Here is a 17,620-nt window from a genome sequence, read left to right as displayed (position 1 = left end):
CATCCAATGAGGTTGACTCCTAAACTTTAGGAAGATCCCTAAAAAATAGGGATGTGGAGAAGAGCTGTGAAAATTCCTTCGAAAGCAGGAGACGACAAGTTGGAGCAGAATCGAGCAAATCCTCGGCAAAATCCTTCAAAATTGGAAAGAATGAAATCAACGAGTTGGCAGGAGGAATCTTCCAAGTATGATGCATGACTTGGAGCATTTAAGGAAAGTTCTAAATTTGAACTCGTTCGCATGGGAAGTTGCCTTTGCATGGCATAGTGATTGGGGAAAGTATGACGCACCATAAATACAATTACTAATTAGATGCCTCTTAAGAATTCTATATAAGTTGGGAAAGGCATTTCATTTCTCACGTGCAAGATTCAGGAAAGAAGAAGTGGAGAAGTGAAGAATATTCATACTTAGTCTCTATTTTCACCATTTCAAAGTGCTTCCAAGATGGCAGAACCTAGCAATGCAGCTACTATCCCCAGGCAGGCATTGATCAAAGCGGAGATGAAGGGTTTTCTTCCTCATTCCCGGTTGAATTGAAGATGGGAAGAAATCAGCGATACTAACCTTGGCACGTTCAACTTGGCTGCATTCAAGATCCGAATGTTCGGAACAGTAGGGCATAATCCATCCCCGACAGTCGTCAGAATTGTGAGAAGTGGAATAGTTGCAGCAGTTGGCTTTCCTCCCGCTATTCAATGCCCAGATCTGGTCTTGGAATGTGCAACACATTACAATCTGGAGCAGAAAACAATCTCAACGCCAGATGGCAAGTTACTGGCAACATTGACTCCAGAGTCAATTGGTGAAGCTTTCGGAATCCCTTCGCATTATTCCATGATGTACAGGACCAGCAGTGGAGCTCAGGCAGTATATGAAGTAGGCCCCGCCAGGTGTGCTGATTTGATCAACAAGCAGTGGTTGCTGAAGCCTAGAGTGCACGCTTCCAAGATGCCCAAAACTCTCACAATCTTTGAGTTCAAGTAGGAGTATGTGGACCTGATAAAGATGCTGAGCAGAGTAATGGGATGCTCACATTTAGTGAGCTTCGAGCCCTGGATGTTCTTCTACATAGGCGAGATCATGAATTCAAATACACTGATCGACTGGGCTAGATTGGTCAATCACTACTTGCATGAACAATTGAAGAACCTGAAAGAGAAAAGGTCTCAGTCCTTTTTCATGAGCTCCTACCTGTTCTATATGCTTGCACAAAGAGGAGGATTCGATGGGCTGCCAGCAAGAGGAATCATGGGCTGCGGACTAGCTTAGTTAAAAGTGCATGAGTGTTATCGTCAGCTACATCTCTCCAATGTTAGCTCTTACAGGTTGGCAAATGACACCTTCACCATGTACCTAACACGACTTATGCAAAATAAGTTACACATGAGGTTGTCTCCACAAGCAAGTGCCTTGGTCCAGAGGTATGGTGTTGCGTTCCTGCAATTCCCCAAATTCACCTACATCAAGACACAAGGGTTCTCCTTCTAGTCTTACAAATTGCCCAGATATCCGTCAGACAAGCTTATATTGCTTCAGCTCATGAGGTAGTTAACTGCCTATGATCAGCTGCAGAAGAAGAAGAAGCAATCTATTGAATTTCCAATTGTCTTGGGGGATTTCATGGAGATATGCCCAGGTTTGGAGGCCGCTGAAAGTGCAGCAGGGGAATTGGCATTCTATCGCCTACCATTTTACACATCCAGGGCCCAATATGATCCTTATAGCCAGATTAGGAAGGTTGCCGGTGTCAAATTCATACACAAATTTCACTTAGAGGATTACTGGGCAAGTGCCGAGGATGACCTTGAGGTCAGGAGAAGAATGCATTCCAAACTCCCCCTCAACACCATCAGAATAAGTGAAATTCATCAAGTACCGGATCAGGTGAAGGAAGATTCAGATTTGACGCAACCCGAATTCGAGAAAGTGAAGGATCAACCTATCCAGTTGCCAAATTGGTCAGAGCCTGAGGTAGATGATTTGAACATCTTAGCTAGACCAGTGCTAAAATTCACCAAGCACTGGATTGACAGGCAGATAAGAAAGCTGGTAGAAGACAATGTCCATCTGACATACCAGCGTATGGGAAATCTGGACTCCCACAGCGAGGCAACTGAAAGCTCTTCACAGGTTCAGGTAGGAAGAGAAGCTCGGGTGGACAAAGGAAAAAATGCCCCAAAGAGGCCAAGAGCAACAAAGATGAAGGATATCCAGTAGGAAATCCCACACGAAGTTCAACAGGAAGCCCAACAAAAAGAACCTCCACAAAAGAGAGCAAGGACAGGAAGGGAGCATTCACCAGTTAGCTCCTCGAGCGTACAAGAAGTGGAGATGTTTCCACATCCCACAGGCCCACTTTCAGGGAACGTTCCAGCGCTAGATATACTCAGCATCAATGCTTCACAAGGCCATCATCAACCAAGAAACCAGAGGCAAGAAAGTTCCCCGCACCAGGGAGAAGTTCACCAGGATAGCTTCGTGGAGACTATCCTTGGTGAAATGGAAGAGAAATCTCAGGAATAGGTACATACAGATGATCATAGCCATTCCATCCCCGCGCCTGATTGGTTGATAAGCAGATTGGGGAATGAAGCAGAAGGAGGAACCAATCCTGCTCAAGAGTTGGAAGAATTATTGAAGAGGATGGATCAACCACCGAAAAGGAAGGCTCCCCGAAATTTTCCCAAGGTAGTCAGGGAAGAATCCGGATCCCGGACTTTGCACATCGCTGAACCTGCAGTGGATAAAGATAGGAGTGAGATTAGGCAGGAGGATTACGTCGTTAGATAGGTTGATCTTGGCCATGCTTCCACCAGTCAAGTTGTGGGGGATTTTGAAGATTCCTCCTTAGCCATGAAGGAGAAGTTGCTGAAATCAAAGGCAAAATGTAAGCGGTTGAGAGAGGAAAATAGATTTCTATGCGAATACGTCAGGAGTTTCAAAAGACCCATCAGGGAAGTGTAATGTCCCCATTTTAGCAGACTTGGATTTTGTGAGATTAGCCTATTATCTTGACCCTCGTAGGCTAATGTGTTGGATAGAGGGTCTTTTGAGGATTGGTATCATCTCCAGTGTTCAGAGTGCTTCAGTTTGGTCTTCGTTTGGCATCATTCGGACATCATTTGCTCTACTTCCTATTTTTAGTAAGTCTTGGGATGTTAGAGATGGTCCCCTGCTATTTTTAGTAAAGGGGGTATGGTCATATGCAGTCTCCTCATGTTAGCTCCCAGTTCAGACGATGTTTGAAAATACAAAGTATTCATGGAGATATTAATGCTTAATTGGCTCAATTAAACATTAATTATTTGGAGATTATATTATTAAGTTATAAAATGACTTTATATTATAAAGCACTTAAATGAGGGTCTATTTATCATGATAAGGGGGCCAAGTTTATTAATAATTTATGAGCACATAACCCAAGGTTTAATTACATTATTGATGCCAATGAAATATTATAACATTTTAATGTTAATTAAGAGCTTTTTGAAGAAGTTCGAACTTCTTGAGGAAATATAAGTGTGCAAAAGGAATTGATCTTCATTATGTGATTGGAGTTTTTGATTGAAGTTTCTCTGGAGCATTGAAGTGTAGAATACCAAGGGTTTCTGCAAGATTCAAGGCTTGTCGGCATTGGAGAGCGTGGCTTCTTCATTGTAACAGCATATAGAGGGTGTGCAATATCATCTGATTATGCTTGTGAGAGTTGGCTTCATTCAGAAGTCAATATTGTGCTGATTGGAGATTTATTTTCAGATTTATTGGCATAGCTGAGAGCATATGTATATGGCAGACTGAGAACATCATACAAAGGGTTTATTTGCTGCTACAGTGTGTGCTATAGTGCCGTGAACAATGCGCATGAACAGTGCGCTACAGTGCCCTGAACAGTGCGCTACAGTAGTTTGAATTCTATAGAAGGGGATTTAGAAAGGTGAACAGCTATATATATTTGACAAGGGCTTTGCATATGAGGAGAATCAAACCAATATATCAAGGCAGCAATTGAAATTCTAGGTTTTCTATCTATGGTCATTGTATTAGAAAATCATTACTTCATTGCATCATTTTCTATTACGATTATATCATGAAATACTTGGAGGTTGCATATGTTTAATGGAGATATAAGTTGCATATTCCACATTCATGGTAACATTCAACATTGATCAGCCACTTAGCTTTCATGCCAACAGTTTGCTTAAATACCTAATGGCTGTAGGTGTACTTTGGGATGCATGACAAGTGTTTGTCTTAATGTCTACTAGCTGTACTAGTTAATTTCAGTCATTCCATGTGTGTGTGAGGTCTAAAACAGCTAGCATATCATTTCTATAACAACTTTGCATTGTTAGAAGCTTTCCATAACTTCATTTGCAGCCTACAAACCCAGAGAAGATAATAAAAATTCATAACAGCGGCTTCAAACATTGTATGCCAAGTGTTTGACAATATTCCTTGGGGTTCAAATAAGCGAAACAGGGTCAGATTAGCCAAGGGATATTACAGGAAGCAGGTCCTTCATCCACTCCTCCTCCCTTCCTTCCCAAGGAAGTAGTTGATGATGCGGAACTTATTAGAGCAATGGCACAAAATTCCCGGGAATGGGTAGAGGATGTCTACGTCGAGGTAGGAAAATTCATTGAGGATCTAGCTCAGCTTCATTCGAAGTTCGTGGCCCTCCTAAGCAGATTAGAGACAGCAGAAGAACTATGGGAGGATGTAGATGTTTACCAAGACTTAACCATTTCCTGGCTCAGGGCTCTGTTGTGACGTTTTCACACATCGCCCCATTGCAAATGGGGACCCTTGCTTTTTGCTTTTTAGGGTTTGTTTTCTAGGTCTTTTAGGGTTTTGTTAGTTAGCCTTTGCATTTTGAGTGCTGTCGGGGAGATCAATAGGATAGCAAGTCCGGCTTGAGTGATGTCCTGATCTTGAAATTTGGCTAAGTCTGAAAGTTCTGATCCTGAAATTTGGCTAAGTCTGAAAGTTCTGATCCTGAAATTTGGCTAAGTCTGAAAGTCCTGATCCTGAAATTTGGCTAAGTCTGAAAGTCCTAATCCTGAAATTTGGCTAAGTCTGGAATGTCCTGATCCTGAATTTGACTAAGTCTGGAAACTGAAAAACCTCCAAAAACTAGATTTTGCAATATAACTCCTGGAGGTCTGAAACCACTCTCAAACATCCTGAAAGTATATATGGAATATAACTTAAAGTATAAGAAAGAAGAAACATAGAAGGAAATGTCACTTATACTAATAGAGAGTTCAAAAAGTCAAAAGGCGCTCCCGTCCCTCTCCAAGGGTCTAGGGCGAATTTCGCTCCTGTCCCTCTCCAAGGGACCAAGGCAAAGCGCTCCTGTCCCTCACCAAGGGTCCAGGGCGAAAGGGCTTATTTCAGTCATTCCTAACCTTCTTTGGTCAAATTGGAACATCAAAGGCATAGTGGAGGACGAAATGAACGTGATAGAGCATCCAGATTTGATTAAAAACAATGAAATGATGAAGTTTTTGCCTAGAAGGTCAAAAGTGCTCCTGTCCCTCACTGAAGGACCAGAGTGCTTTTCTTTATATGCACAATTTTAGACCTTTTTTGGACATTAACTTTTATTCATAGCATGAAGTAAGGTGAAATCTTCCCTAGCAAAGGAATTTCGAGATGAAAAGTGAAAAGATTTGGCCTAGAGGGCAAAATTCGCTCCTGTCCCTCCCTGAAGGATCGGAGCTTGAATTTCAAAATTTGCATTATCCTTGCAAGATTAAAGTGATTTTACGATTTGAAGAGGTCAAGGGAGGCGTGTTTTGTCCGTTGAATATAACTTGAGTGGACCACAAAGGAGGGAATCAACCCAAAAGACAATAATCGCTCCTGTCCCTCACTGAAGGACCAGGGCGAAAATCTCTAGAACATCAATTTTGCCTTGCAAAAAATGAGTTGAACATGCACTGAAGGGACGAAAGGGATCATTGCTAGCCCCACAATGTGAATTGGCAATTAAAAGATAAAGATCAAGGACAAAAGTAGAAAATTGCTCCTGTCCCTCGTCAAGGGACCAGGGCGAAAATGTCCTAAGGCACACTCCTTCTAAAGATCAAGTGGATTAAACTCAAAGTTCCAAATAACAATGTCATTTTGGACGCCAAGGATGAGGTTTTGAACGTGAAAGCAAGGAATACAAGGTTTAAAATGCAAGAGTGCTCCTGTCCCTCTCCAAAGGACCAGAGCGAGGTTATTGACATTCATTATTTTTTACCATGCTTGGGCGTTAATAGCCTCCAAATCGCATGAAATGCCAAAGTCATTAACTTCGAAATATTTGAAAAATTTAAATTAAATTGGCATTTAGTAAAGGCGCATGGCATTTAATAAATTAATTTTGAGCCTTAGAAAATCGAAATTTTAATTATAAAGGCATTTAAAATTAATTTTTATTAAATTAAAATTAAAAGATGAAGCGCTTGAGGTATTATTTTTATTCATTTTATCAAGTCGGCCTCTTCTTTTTTTTAATTTTATTTATTTTTTTGCCTTTATTTGCAAGGTCGGCCTCATGGGTAAGTGGAAGGTGAGCGCTCTATATATTGGAGGTGTTTTTTCACAATTCAAATCATTCTTGCATTATCTCTCATGCGAACTTGAAGAGCAATTTGAGGAGGGCGAAATTCATCTTGAAGGCTATTGGAGAGGAGAATTTCTTGCTAGATTGGAGGATAAATTCCAGATGTTTTGAAGGTATTTGAAGACGAATTTCTAGATTTTTGAAGAGGAAGGTGGAGTTCTTTTCCAAGCTAAAGGAGGTGCATTTTATCCAAGGGAGAGATTTGATCTACGCTTAGCAAAATTCATCTATTTTTACATCATTTCTTAGAGTTAATTCTCAAGAGGAGGTATCAAGATGGCGACTCCCAAGCTCGAAGGATCTACAAGTTGGAAGGTTCTCCTCAGGGAAAATCAAGCCAGATCAAGGATGGTTTCCTCAAGGACGATCAAGCAAGGACAAGGGCGACCTCCTCCAGTCTAGAATTCCAAGGCGAGGTACATCATCATCCTGCAAATCAAGGACACAAGAAGTCAGAGCAAAGGTTTGTTGAAGAAGCAGATAGTTCCAGATGAATTAATTAAAGCTAGCTTCTCAACAACATTAAGTTGAATATCTACCAAGTTACAAGTGTCAGATGAGGTGGCATCCCAGTCATCACTTCTCCAGTCGGATTGGTCCACCTCAGCATGTCTAGATTCAATGTACCTAACTCATGGAAGGTGGCACAAACTTCTATGTACCTACCCCAGCTATCCATTGGTGGAATTTTCCAAAGAGGACATGTGTCCAAGCAATACAATTTTATCATTGGTCAAGCATTAAATGTTATGTAATGGTTGTAACAAACCCTAATTAGGGTTTTATTGTAAAATCTTGGCCATTGATCTCGAATTGATCTCAGCCATCGAATTGTATTATGGGCACTATATAAACCCCGACTCTTCATTTTGTAAAAGGGGATAGAATAGAAATGGTTGGAAGTAGTTAGAAGATAGATAGAGAGTAGTTAGAAGGTGATTAGCTAGTTGATAGAATAGCAATTAAAGTAGAGTAGAGAGAGAAGGCAAAGATTGTTGCCAAGATGTTGTTGTAAAAGACTTGTAACTTCATTGAAGAATTGGTGAAATTTATGGGTCGATTTGACAATTTGCATGGTCTTTATACTTCTCATATTTGATTTCATGTTATTAGATGAGTGGAAGAAATGTGCTTGATTGATGGTGAAATTCGTATATCCATACTACTAGTAGTTTGTTGATTGCAGACTTGCCTTGTGTAGTCAACTGGAATCATTCAGCTTAAGCTTAACTTCAATTGTCGCTTCTTCATTGATATGCATCAACGTGATGATGTCTATGCCTGCAGTGATGATTTGAACATCATAAAGCTTTCCTTCGAAGATCGCACTAACCTTGTGGAGATGGTCCTGGGATGTCAAAACAAGACTTAGTTAAAATTTCATCAAAGATCATTCATTGCTCTTACATTCTTAGTGTTAGGATTAGATCTTTTCCTCGCCCTCATCTTTTTTTCCTTTTTTCAAGTCAAAGCTAGTAAGAGCCCGTGTTCCAGCAATATTCAAAGCAAATCAGAAGTTCAGGCATCAAGTGTAAGCCCCCTTGTGATTCCAGCAAATCACATCATACCACAAAGAGCTTATCCACACATAGAGATCCTACATACAAGAACCTTGGAGTCATCTTGATTGATCCTTTTCCGCGATATCTTCAGCAATCAGAGGCTTTATTCAAGAGAGGATAAGGTACCCTTGGGTATTTTATTCTGTGTTTGATTGTGTACAAAATACACGTCAACACGCTCTAACGAAGACTCCAAGGCAAACCTTGGTGGATGGGAAAGTGATCCAAGAGAATGAAGTCTACGGCTTTCCCCAATGGTTCTATGCCATCTGTTTAGGAAAGAACACCCTTGACAAATTTAGCATTGACTCTGTCACCTTGAAGGAGTCTATCAGAGGGATACAGGAAGAAATCCTTAGTGCCATGGAAGCTTTATTTTCAAGGAAACTCAGTGACGGAGGAATAACGGTGAACTCCCTGAAATCCCAGTTGCATGATTTCTTCTTCGTCGGCTCGTTCCCTAAGGAACATTTTGCAAATGTTTCTTCATTCTCCGGTATGATGAAGAAAATGCAGGAAGTCATGGCAGAGTGGGAGAGCTTCTTTTCCAGAAGCAAAGAAGAAATTGCCTTGATGGAATTTAGCATTGAGAACGTGCCAAGTGTCTCCATCGGAGAACTAGAAGCCGTCGTCGGTAGATTCATTGCATACGCCATTAATGAACGAGATAATCTTCGTCCATTTTTGGACGAAAGTCTTTTGATTGAATAGTGATGGCGTATTTATTGCTGAAGGAATATTGACTAGGCATGGACTAGTCAACGCATGCCACCATCGGATAGGGAATCTTCTTGCATGTCGCCTTCTCATTATGGTTTTATGACAGATTCTTCGTGCATGCCGCCGTCACTTGAAGAATGATGGGCATTTATGATTGTGTCGGTTATATTCTGGGCATGGTCAACATCATGAGACATTTAATGTGCTGAGTGGGCGCTATTTTAGGCTCTTTTAATTAATTGTGCATGGGCATAATGGGTTATTAATTGCAGATTCCCACCTTGTTGCACCTTGAGTGGGGAGTCTTTAAGGCAAACCCTAATTAGGGTTTTTGCATGTAATCATGGCTTGAGGCCTATATAAGGGGGTGACCCCCTCATTTGTAAGGAGGAGAGACTATCGTCAGAGATTGTTGCTAAGAGTTTTTGAAGCAAACACTTAATACATTGTTCAATTGTTGTTGTGTTCTCGTGTTGTTTTGGAGCTCGCATGGTCTCATTCTCTTCATAGATTAGATTTGCTTTCATGCTGTTAGACGAATTGGATTTGATAGGATTGCTTGTTGCAAAATTCGTGCTCATACTTTTGGTATGCAGCTGATTGTTGCGTGCTGTGCAAAGTTAGCCCGAGCCTCCGTTATATTTGTATGTTTAACTTCGATTATCAGGAGAAGTTGTTTGATTTGATGGTTTCTCTTGATGATTTGAAAATCCTTAAACACACCCCCTGAAGATTGCACTGCCTTCGTGTAGTTGTGCGTTGCTGGCAAAGCGAAGCATGGTTGGATTTTGCACAAGATATCCCGTCTCCTTGTTCATAGGATTAGATTGCTTTTAGTCTAGTTTTCCTCTGCCCTATTCCTATTTACTTTCCGCATTATTCAAAATCCGAAAGATCCAAAACTAGAGCTTTTATTGCAAATCATCCGTATAAAAACATCTTTGAGCTTGCATAAATTTCTTCAACATACGTAAGGCCCCTTGGGTTATCAACAAACCCATCAAACAACTGAGTCACATCCACGCATTGAAGGAACCTTGGAATTAGCTGTTTGAACTTTAAGCAATCCTAGCATACAGACTAATCTTGATCAAGAGAGGATAAGGTGACCGTTGGTGACTTTATTCTGTGTTAGACACGTTCATAAAAAACACGTCAACAGGACCATTTTCACTTGAGGCAGGGACAAGGATTATGTTTCAAACTCAGAATTTTCACTTAAATTTTGTAGTTCCTTATCTCAACCTAGGATTGTGAATTCCATTCTCCAAGTCTGGATTTATCATTTTGCTTGAGGAATCCATACTTCAACCTAAGGTTTCACACTTCCAATTTTGATTTCATCACTCAAAGTCTAGATTTTGTGTCTCAGTCTTGAAATTTCATGTCTCAAATAACGATTTTGCACTTTAACTATGAAATTTCCTCAAACAAGGAATTTTTTTTCAATTCTGAACTTGAAATAAGGATCTTAAAATTTGACTTGAATTCCAAATTTCAACAAGGATTGCACTTTGATTTTTGCATTGCCTCCAAGGAATTTTCACAAAATCTTCCCCATTATCCTATCAAGGTCGGAATGACAAGGAATTTTCCTTGCCTGGGCATTGAATTTCAACACTTTTCATCCTTAGTATTTCAAAATCCCAATTTCTTAACAAATTGTCCTAGACAACATTTTTGACAACTTTGGAACATTTTTTGCACTTTTGACAACTATGACAACATTTTACAACATTGACAAGATTTGACATTTCTCACAATCCCAACATCAATCCTCAGTCTTGACACTTGTTCATGGATTCCAGACTCAAAACATGAATCCTGACTTGATCACTAAGTCACTTCAAGGATGGATCAACACACCTCATTCCTGGACTAACAAGATGAAAAAACCTTATCACAAACAAAGGCTAAAGACAAACTTTTGCCAAACTAAGACAAAACACTAATCTAGCAAGCAAAAAAATGGGGGTCCACATTTGCAATGGGGTGTGTATGTTTGCAACATAAGATAGGGTAGTTTATAGGGTTTGTGTTTTTGCACCTTTGTGCAAGCTAGTAGTTATTGGATTGATCTCGACAAGGTAATTGCAATAGTATAAGTTGTAGATAGTCCTAATTTTGATTTGGTCAAATATTGCAACATGGGTGGTCTTACTACCAAAGGCAAGGGTAAGTCTTCCTAGGGAAGATTCCTGCCAAGGATGGCACAAATTTAGAGGGGGACCATAAGATCCATGTCACACTTGAATTGAAAGGCTACCACATAAATAGACAATAATCCAATTGTGATTGGGGATTAATCATGTACCTATACTCTCAAGTCACACATAAAGCATACCTATTCATATATATAATAGTTGAAGAAAACGATAAATACCCAGCGTGGCATCACATCATATAATATTATAAACAATCTAAAAATTACATCTAGCATGAATCATCAGTTAAAACCACAATGGTGCAATAATTGATAACCAACTACATACAATCTACTCATGATAAACACCTATATATATATTGTAATGTCCTCTTCTCGTTGATGACTTTCTAGTGGTCCATTAGCCTATTCCTGAGACCCGTAGGCTAGGTGGAATGAAGAATGAGGGTCCAGCATTGGTGAGGCGAGAACTTACTATTTTTAGGAAGTCAGGGGTTGGCCATTTTGGTGATACTGTCCTATTGAGCTCTCCATACTCTGTCACTGGGTGCGAAGATCATGCTTTTTGGAGTAGTAGTTCATGACTTACTATTTTTAGTAAGTGGCAGTATGGCATATTTCTATTTCTGGCAGTGGACAGGGTCCTGATCCTGCAGCAGTTCAGTGGTCTTCCTGGCTCAGCCTCATCTTGGTTTTGACAATAATCAGTATTGGAGTCATAAGTGACATAATTAAATATTATTTCCTTATCCTAAGGTTTAATATTTAATTAATTTGATTAGTTACTACTGATTTATTGACTTTGGGAATAATGCCTAATATCTCCTAAGTGCTAGGCGAAATTTATGTCTAAGAAGGGGATGCCAATTATTAATGGAGATATTATTTTGTTTCATCTCAAATGTTTGCCAAGTAAAAGTCGTGGTCCTTGCTTTTTGGCGTGAGGTTTGACTTGTGGAATGGCGCCACCCTTGGGGTCCACGTGAGATGTAATGAAATGCAAATGGGGAAAGATGAATTTGAAGCATTTGCATTTGAATTTGGTGATATGAGGTTATAAATAAGAGCCTGGGGCTCCTATTCTTGGCATCTTGAAAATTTGCATTGTTATGCTGCCAGATTGGCATCAGAACTTTGAGGCTTCGGAGTGCGTCTCCCTAGTGCTTCCCGATTTCGTACTTGAAACATAGTACCTAGCTGTGTGCTGTAATCTACTATATTCTCAATGCGTATCTTAGTCCTTTTTGGTGTTTGGAGCGATTTTGGAACTTGCTGGTTTGCCTGTGGCTGAAGTGCATTTTCGATCATACCTCTTTGCTGGAGTGACTGACCATTATGGGTATTGGCTCTTTCATCCTTCCTAGTACTGGCGATATACACTGTAAGTTTGTGGCATCTTTGGTTGAGCTTTGAATTTATTAGACAAAATCAAAATTCCTAAGCTAGGCATGGTTTTTGAAGTGCATTGGGATGCATGCAAAATAATAAGGCAGTTATGGTAGCTTGTCTTTGGTTGGTTGTCATCGTAGCTAGTCTAGTGTGGGTTTGGGACTGATTTTGGGTGATTTGGATATGTATTGAGAGAGTTGTGAGCTTTTTAGTGATTCCTTAGGCTACTGGTTTTGCAATTCCAGCCTGCAGATTTGATGTTAGCAGAATTTCATGTTCTTATTTGGATATTCAACATTACTCTCCTCTCATATCATCTTATTTTTGTAAGGTTAAGTAGTAGTACTACTAACCAATTCTGATTTGTAATTCTCATCCCGCTGAAAAGTGGAAGAGGTTGGTGTAATGTCCCTACTAGTTAGAGATCACTGTCCTGCAAAACAGAATGTTAGAATGCAACAAATATATATGTAACTAATCTAAATTTCAATTAAACTTCAATTACTTAATTAAAACTGATCTCAATTCTTATTAAATAAAAAGGATACGAGTGCAGTACTGGGACATGTCCTTAGGTGGTTGTGATGCTCGCCTTCTTGGAACCCATCTTGGTTCCAAGCCATACCAGGAAATCGATGGATAATTCGATTCTTGTCTTGGATGTAACATCTTACATCCAAGCCTACCAAGGAAGACCATCATATATGATCAATTCCTTGCCTTGGATGATGCATCTTATCATCCAAGTCTATCAGAGAGGACAGGCCAGATCCGTCTCTTCTTGGGTGAGCTTTTGACACCCAAGCCATAACATATATGCATATAAATACTCAGTACATACTGCCTACCAGGGATTATCATAATCCCTGAATTAGGCTAAGGGAATTTCCTCCCAATAGCCTCCTTCATATAGCCACATTATTCATATAACATTCTACAATTCATTATCATTTTTCAATCCATAATTTATGCCTACCTGTACATATTCCTTAATTCCCATTATTGATCCTACATACATATAAATATTCTGCATACATAACTATATTGATTGCTACATACACATGAGATAATATCACTATCATACTATAGCTCTGTTAAAGGAATTGGTATATTATTATGTATGACAGAATATTCAGTAATATATGTGTGTGTGGCACAGACGTCCACACACATATATATCCCTGTGGCTTGTAAATACCGCTTACCTGTCCGCAGTCTGCAGTTGCCGTTTGCAGTCCTCCCGTCTTCGTCCCTTCCGTGCCACTCCCTTTTCGTGGTCGCCTACCTTATACCCCGTGGAGGGGAAGGGTTGCGTCCCTCCATGAGTCCCTTCCACGGGAAGGGGTGTGACGGTGGTCGCAGCCCAGGCTGCGACTACCGTTCAACCACTTCCCGCGGGGGGGTGTAACCGGAATGTGTTCGCAGTCCCTTATAACATCTTAATTGCATTTAACATTATTCACTTAACAATACATTTCTTCATTATTAAATATATTAAATACATTAACATGGTTTAAACAATTATTAATAATAACCTTATTTAATATATTAAGAATATTTAATGATTTATTTCTTTTTGCAATATATTAACATTATTTAATCTATTAACATTATTTTAATAATTGCTCCTTCATATTATATATTTCTACTGGACCCCATAATATATGCTATTATTATTATTGGTGTGTTTAATAAAATGTACATTAGGTGATACAGTAGGGGTCATCACAGTCCCTCTGTCTCAATTTTGCTTGTCCTCAAGCATATTTAGGTCTTCCTCTTTCTCCCAAGTACCATCCTCATTTGGGAGATTCCTCCATTTAATCAGGTATTCGGTAATGGTTCGGTTTCTAAGCTGTTTTTTCGCGTATCTAGAATGACCTCAGGGTACAAAGTGAGTTTCCCTTCATCATCTAGGGGAGGTAGTTCACTGCATGGCACCAAGTGTTTCCCAAGAACCTTTTTAAGTCGGGAGACATGGAAAACATTATGTATTTTATTGTCTTTGGGGAGTTCTATTTCATAAGCTACTTCCCCAATCCTTCGAATTACCTTGTAGGGTCCATAGAACTGGGGTTTCAACTTTTCAGCCCCATTCTTCTTGAGGGAAGATTGTTTATATGGTTGTAGCCTTAAAAACACCAGATCTCTGGCCTCGAGCGACCTTTCCGTATGCTTCCTGTCTGCATAGATCTTTTGTTGATTTTGGGTTTGTTGTAAATTCTCTTTCAAGGTCTTCATGATGTCCATACTCCGTTGAACAAAATCTTGTGCTCTTGGTACTTTACTTTCTTGGGTTATTAACTCCCCAAAGCTTGTGGCCTCATAGCCATACAAGGCTTGGAAAGGACTCATCCCTATTGACATGTGGTGTGTCGTGTTGTAACAATGTTCTCCTAGGTGTAGCCACTTAACCTAAGCAGTCTGTTGCCCTGTAACATAATTTCTTAGGTAGCCCTCTATCCATTTGTTCACTATTTCAGTTTGCGCATCGGTTTGAGGATGGTAACTGGTACTAGGGGTCAAGACTGTTCCTGCCATTCTGAAGAGTTCCTGCCAGAATTGGCTAATAAACTTGTTATCTCTGTCACTGACAATATTTTGAGGGAGTCCGTGGAGTCTGGAAATTTCCCTGAAGAATAGATCGACTATTTGGTAGGCCTTGTATTCTGTGGAGACTGCTTGGAAATGGGCATACTTCGTGAGTCTGTCTATCACCACAAAAATGCTATCCTTTCCTTGTTCCCTTGGCAACCCTATTATGAAATCCATAGAAATGCTCTCCCATTTTTGATTGGGAATAGGTAATGGTTGAAGCAAACCAACTGGGTGGATGAATTTAGTTTTATTGCGTTGACAGGTTAGGCACTCTTCTACATATTTTTGGACATCTCTTTTTTTGTCTTTCCATGCATACTTTTCCCTAATGTGTTTATAAGTTTTATAGTATCCTTGATGTCCTGCCAAGGGGTTATCATGGAATTCTTTTAGGATCTTGCTTTTGAATCTAGTTTGAGGGGTCAAGTATACCCTTCCCTTGTACAAGATGAGATCTCCCTTAACTTTAAAATCTTCATCGGGAGGGTTTCCCTTCAAAATTTCCTTTGCTTGTGGATCTAGGTCATATTCATTAAGGATTTCTTCCTTCCAGTCCTTTGAAATGCTGGTAAGGGTATTGAGGTGGGCTCTTCGGGATAACGCATCTGCTACCCCGTTATTTACTCCTTTTACATATTCTATATCAAAGTCGTAGGCTTGAATTTTGCTCACCCATTTTTGTTGCATATCATTAAGATCCTTTTGGCTCAAGAAGAAGCATAGGCTGCTATGGTCGGTTTTCACACTAAACTTCATACAGACAAGGTATTGGCAAAATTTGGCCAAGGCGTGCATTATGGCTAGCATTTCTTTGTCATAAATAGAGTAGTGTCTTTCTGTTTCGGTAAGTTTACGGCTCTCAAAGGCGAGGGGGTGTTTCTTTTGCATGAGGATTGCCCCAATTCCCTCCCCGGATGCATCACATTGTAGTTCGAAAGGTATAGAGAAGTCGGGAATGGTCAATACTGGATATGAGCTCATGGTTATTTTAAGTTGTTCAAAAGCATTTTGGGCTTGGTCATTCCATGTGAAAGCCCCTTTCTTTGTTAGGTCAGTAAGGGGTGTTGCAATCTTGGAGAACCCTTTTACAAAACGTCTATAGTAACTACATAGTCCCACAAATCCTCTTAATTGTGTTAAGATTCTAGGGGTGGGCCATTCCTTGATGGCCTTGATCTTTTCTTCATCAACACTTACTCCGGCCTCACTAATTTTGTGTCCTAGGTAGACGATTTCTTTCATCCCAAATTCGCACTTGGAGACTTTGGCATATAATGATTCAGACTCAAGGATATTTAATACCTCCTCAATGTGCCGAAGATGTTCCTCCCATGTCTTGCTGTAAATAAGTATATCATCAAAGAATATTAGAAGAAATTTCCTCAATTGTTGCCTGAACGTATGATTTATGCATGACTGGAAAGTGGCCGGAGCGTTTGTGAGACCAAATGGTAGGACCAAAAACTCGAAATTCCCATAGTGACATCTGAATGCTGTTTTCGGAATATCCTCTTCCCTCATTCTAATCTGATGGTATCCTGACCTTAGATCAATTTTTGAGAAATATCTTGCTCCGTGTAGTTCATCCATTAATTCCTCAATTCTCGGAATGGGGTATCGCTTTTTAATAGTCTTTTTATTCAGGGCCCTATAATCTATGCACATTCTCATCGTCCCGTCTTTATTCTTGACCAATACCACTGATGAAGCAAAGGGGCTGCTGCTTGGTTGGATGTGCCGCATTTCTAATAAGTCTTTTATGGTTTTTTCAATCTCCTCTTTGAATTTGTGGGGGTGGGGATAAGGAGTGGTAATGACGGGTTTTCTCCTTCTAATTCAATGGAGTGTTCAAATCCCGTTTTTGGGGGTAAGCCCGGGGGGATGTCTTCAAAGACTTTTTTGTGTCTCCTAAGGATGGGTTGTATATCACTATGAGCGGTTTGACCTTTGGTCGGAGATTTATCCAAGACCATACATTGGACGACCCACTCTCCTTGATCATGCCTAAGGATTTTCTCCATTTTGTTACATGATACTATCTTTGGAGAGCCATCGGGAATTCCTTTTAATGTTATCTCTTTCCCTTCATGTTGGAAGCATATCTCCCGATTTGGACTGTCCATGGTGAACTGGCCCAAGGAGTTTATCCATTGCATCCCCAAAATGATGTCGTTCTCTAAGTTCACTTGAAAGAACTTCCTCTTAATTGTATGTCCTCCCAGGGTGACTTTCAATTGAGGTATAATTTTAGTGCACTTGTCTACGACTCCGTTGCCCATGATCACTTCAAATCCTCCAAACTCTTGAGTTGTTAACCTTCTCTTTGCTGCTAAGTGTTTGCTAATGAAATCATGTGAGGCTCCTGTGTCTATCAAGGCGATTACTTTCTGTCCTTTGATTATCCCTTTGAGTTTGAAGCATCTATTCTCACTTCCTTGAGTGATGACTACCAAGGTACCCGACTCGTTGCTTGCAAACCTGGCCCTTTTATAGGGTCTTTCCTCATCCCATATTTCTTCTGTGTTATTTAATTGTCCTCTTTTACATTCATGGCCTTTCCCCCATGGG

At 40.1% G+C, this 17,620-nt stretch overlaps 1 protein-coding gene across 1 annotated transcript in view; it reads left to right on the top strand.

Moving 5' to 3' along the window:
* Window positions 1-17,620, top strand: part of LOC131067636 (kinesin-like protein KIN-14I) — a 220,913-nt gene that overhangs the window by 64,464 nt on the left and 138,829 nt on the right. The window lies entirely within an intron of this gene.

This window comes from Cryptomeria japonica, chromosome 5, assembly GCF_030272615.1.
Source record: "Cryptomeria japonica chromosome 5, Sugi_1.0, whole genome shotgun sequence".
NCBI classification, from domain to species: domain Eukaryota; kingdom Viridiplantae; phylum Streptophyta; class Pinopsida; order Cupressales; family Cupressaceae; genus Cryptomeria; species Cryptomeria japonica.
The sequence above is the reverse complement of the archived record's forward strand: the minus strand, read 5'-3'. Positions and strand labels throughout refer to the sequence as shown.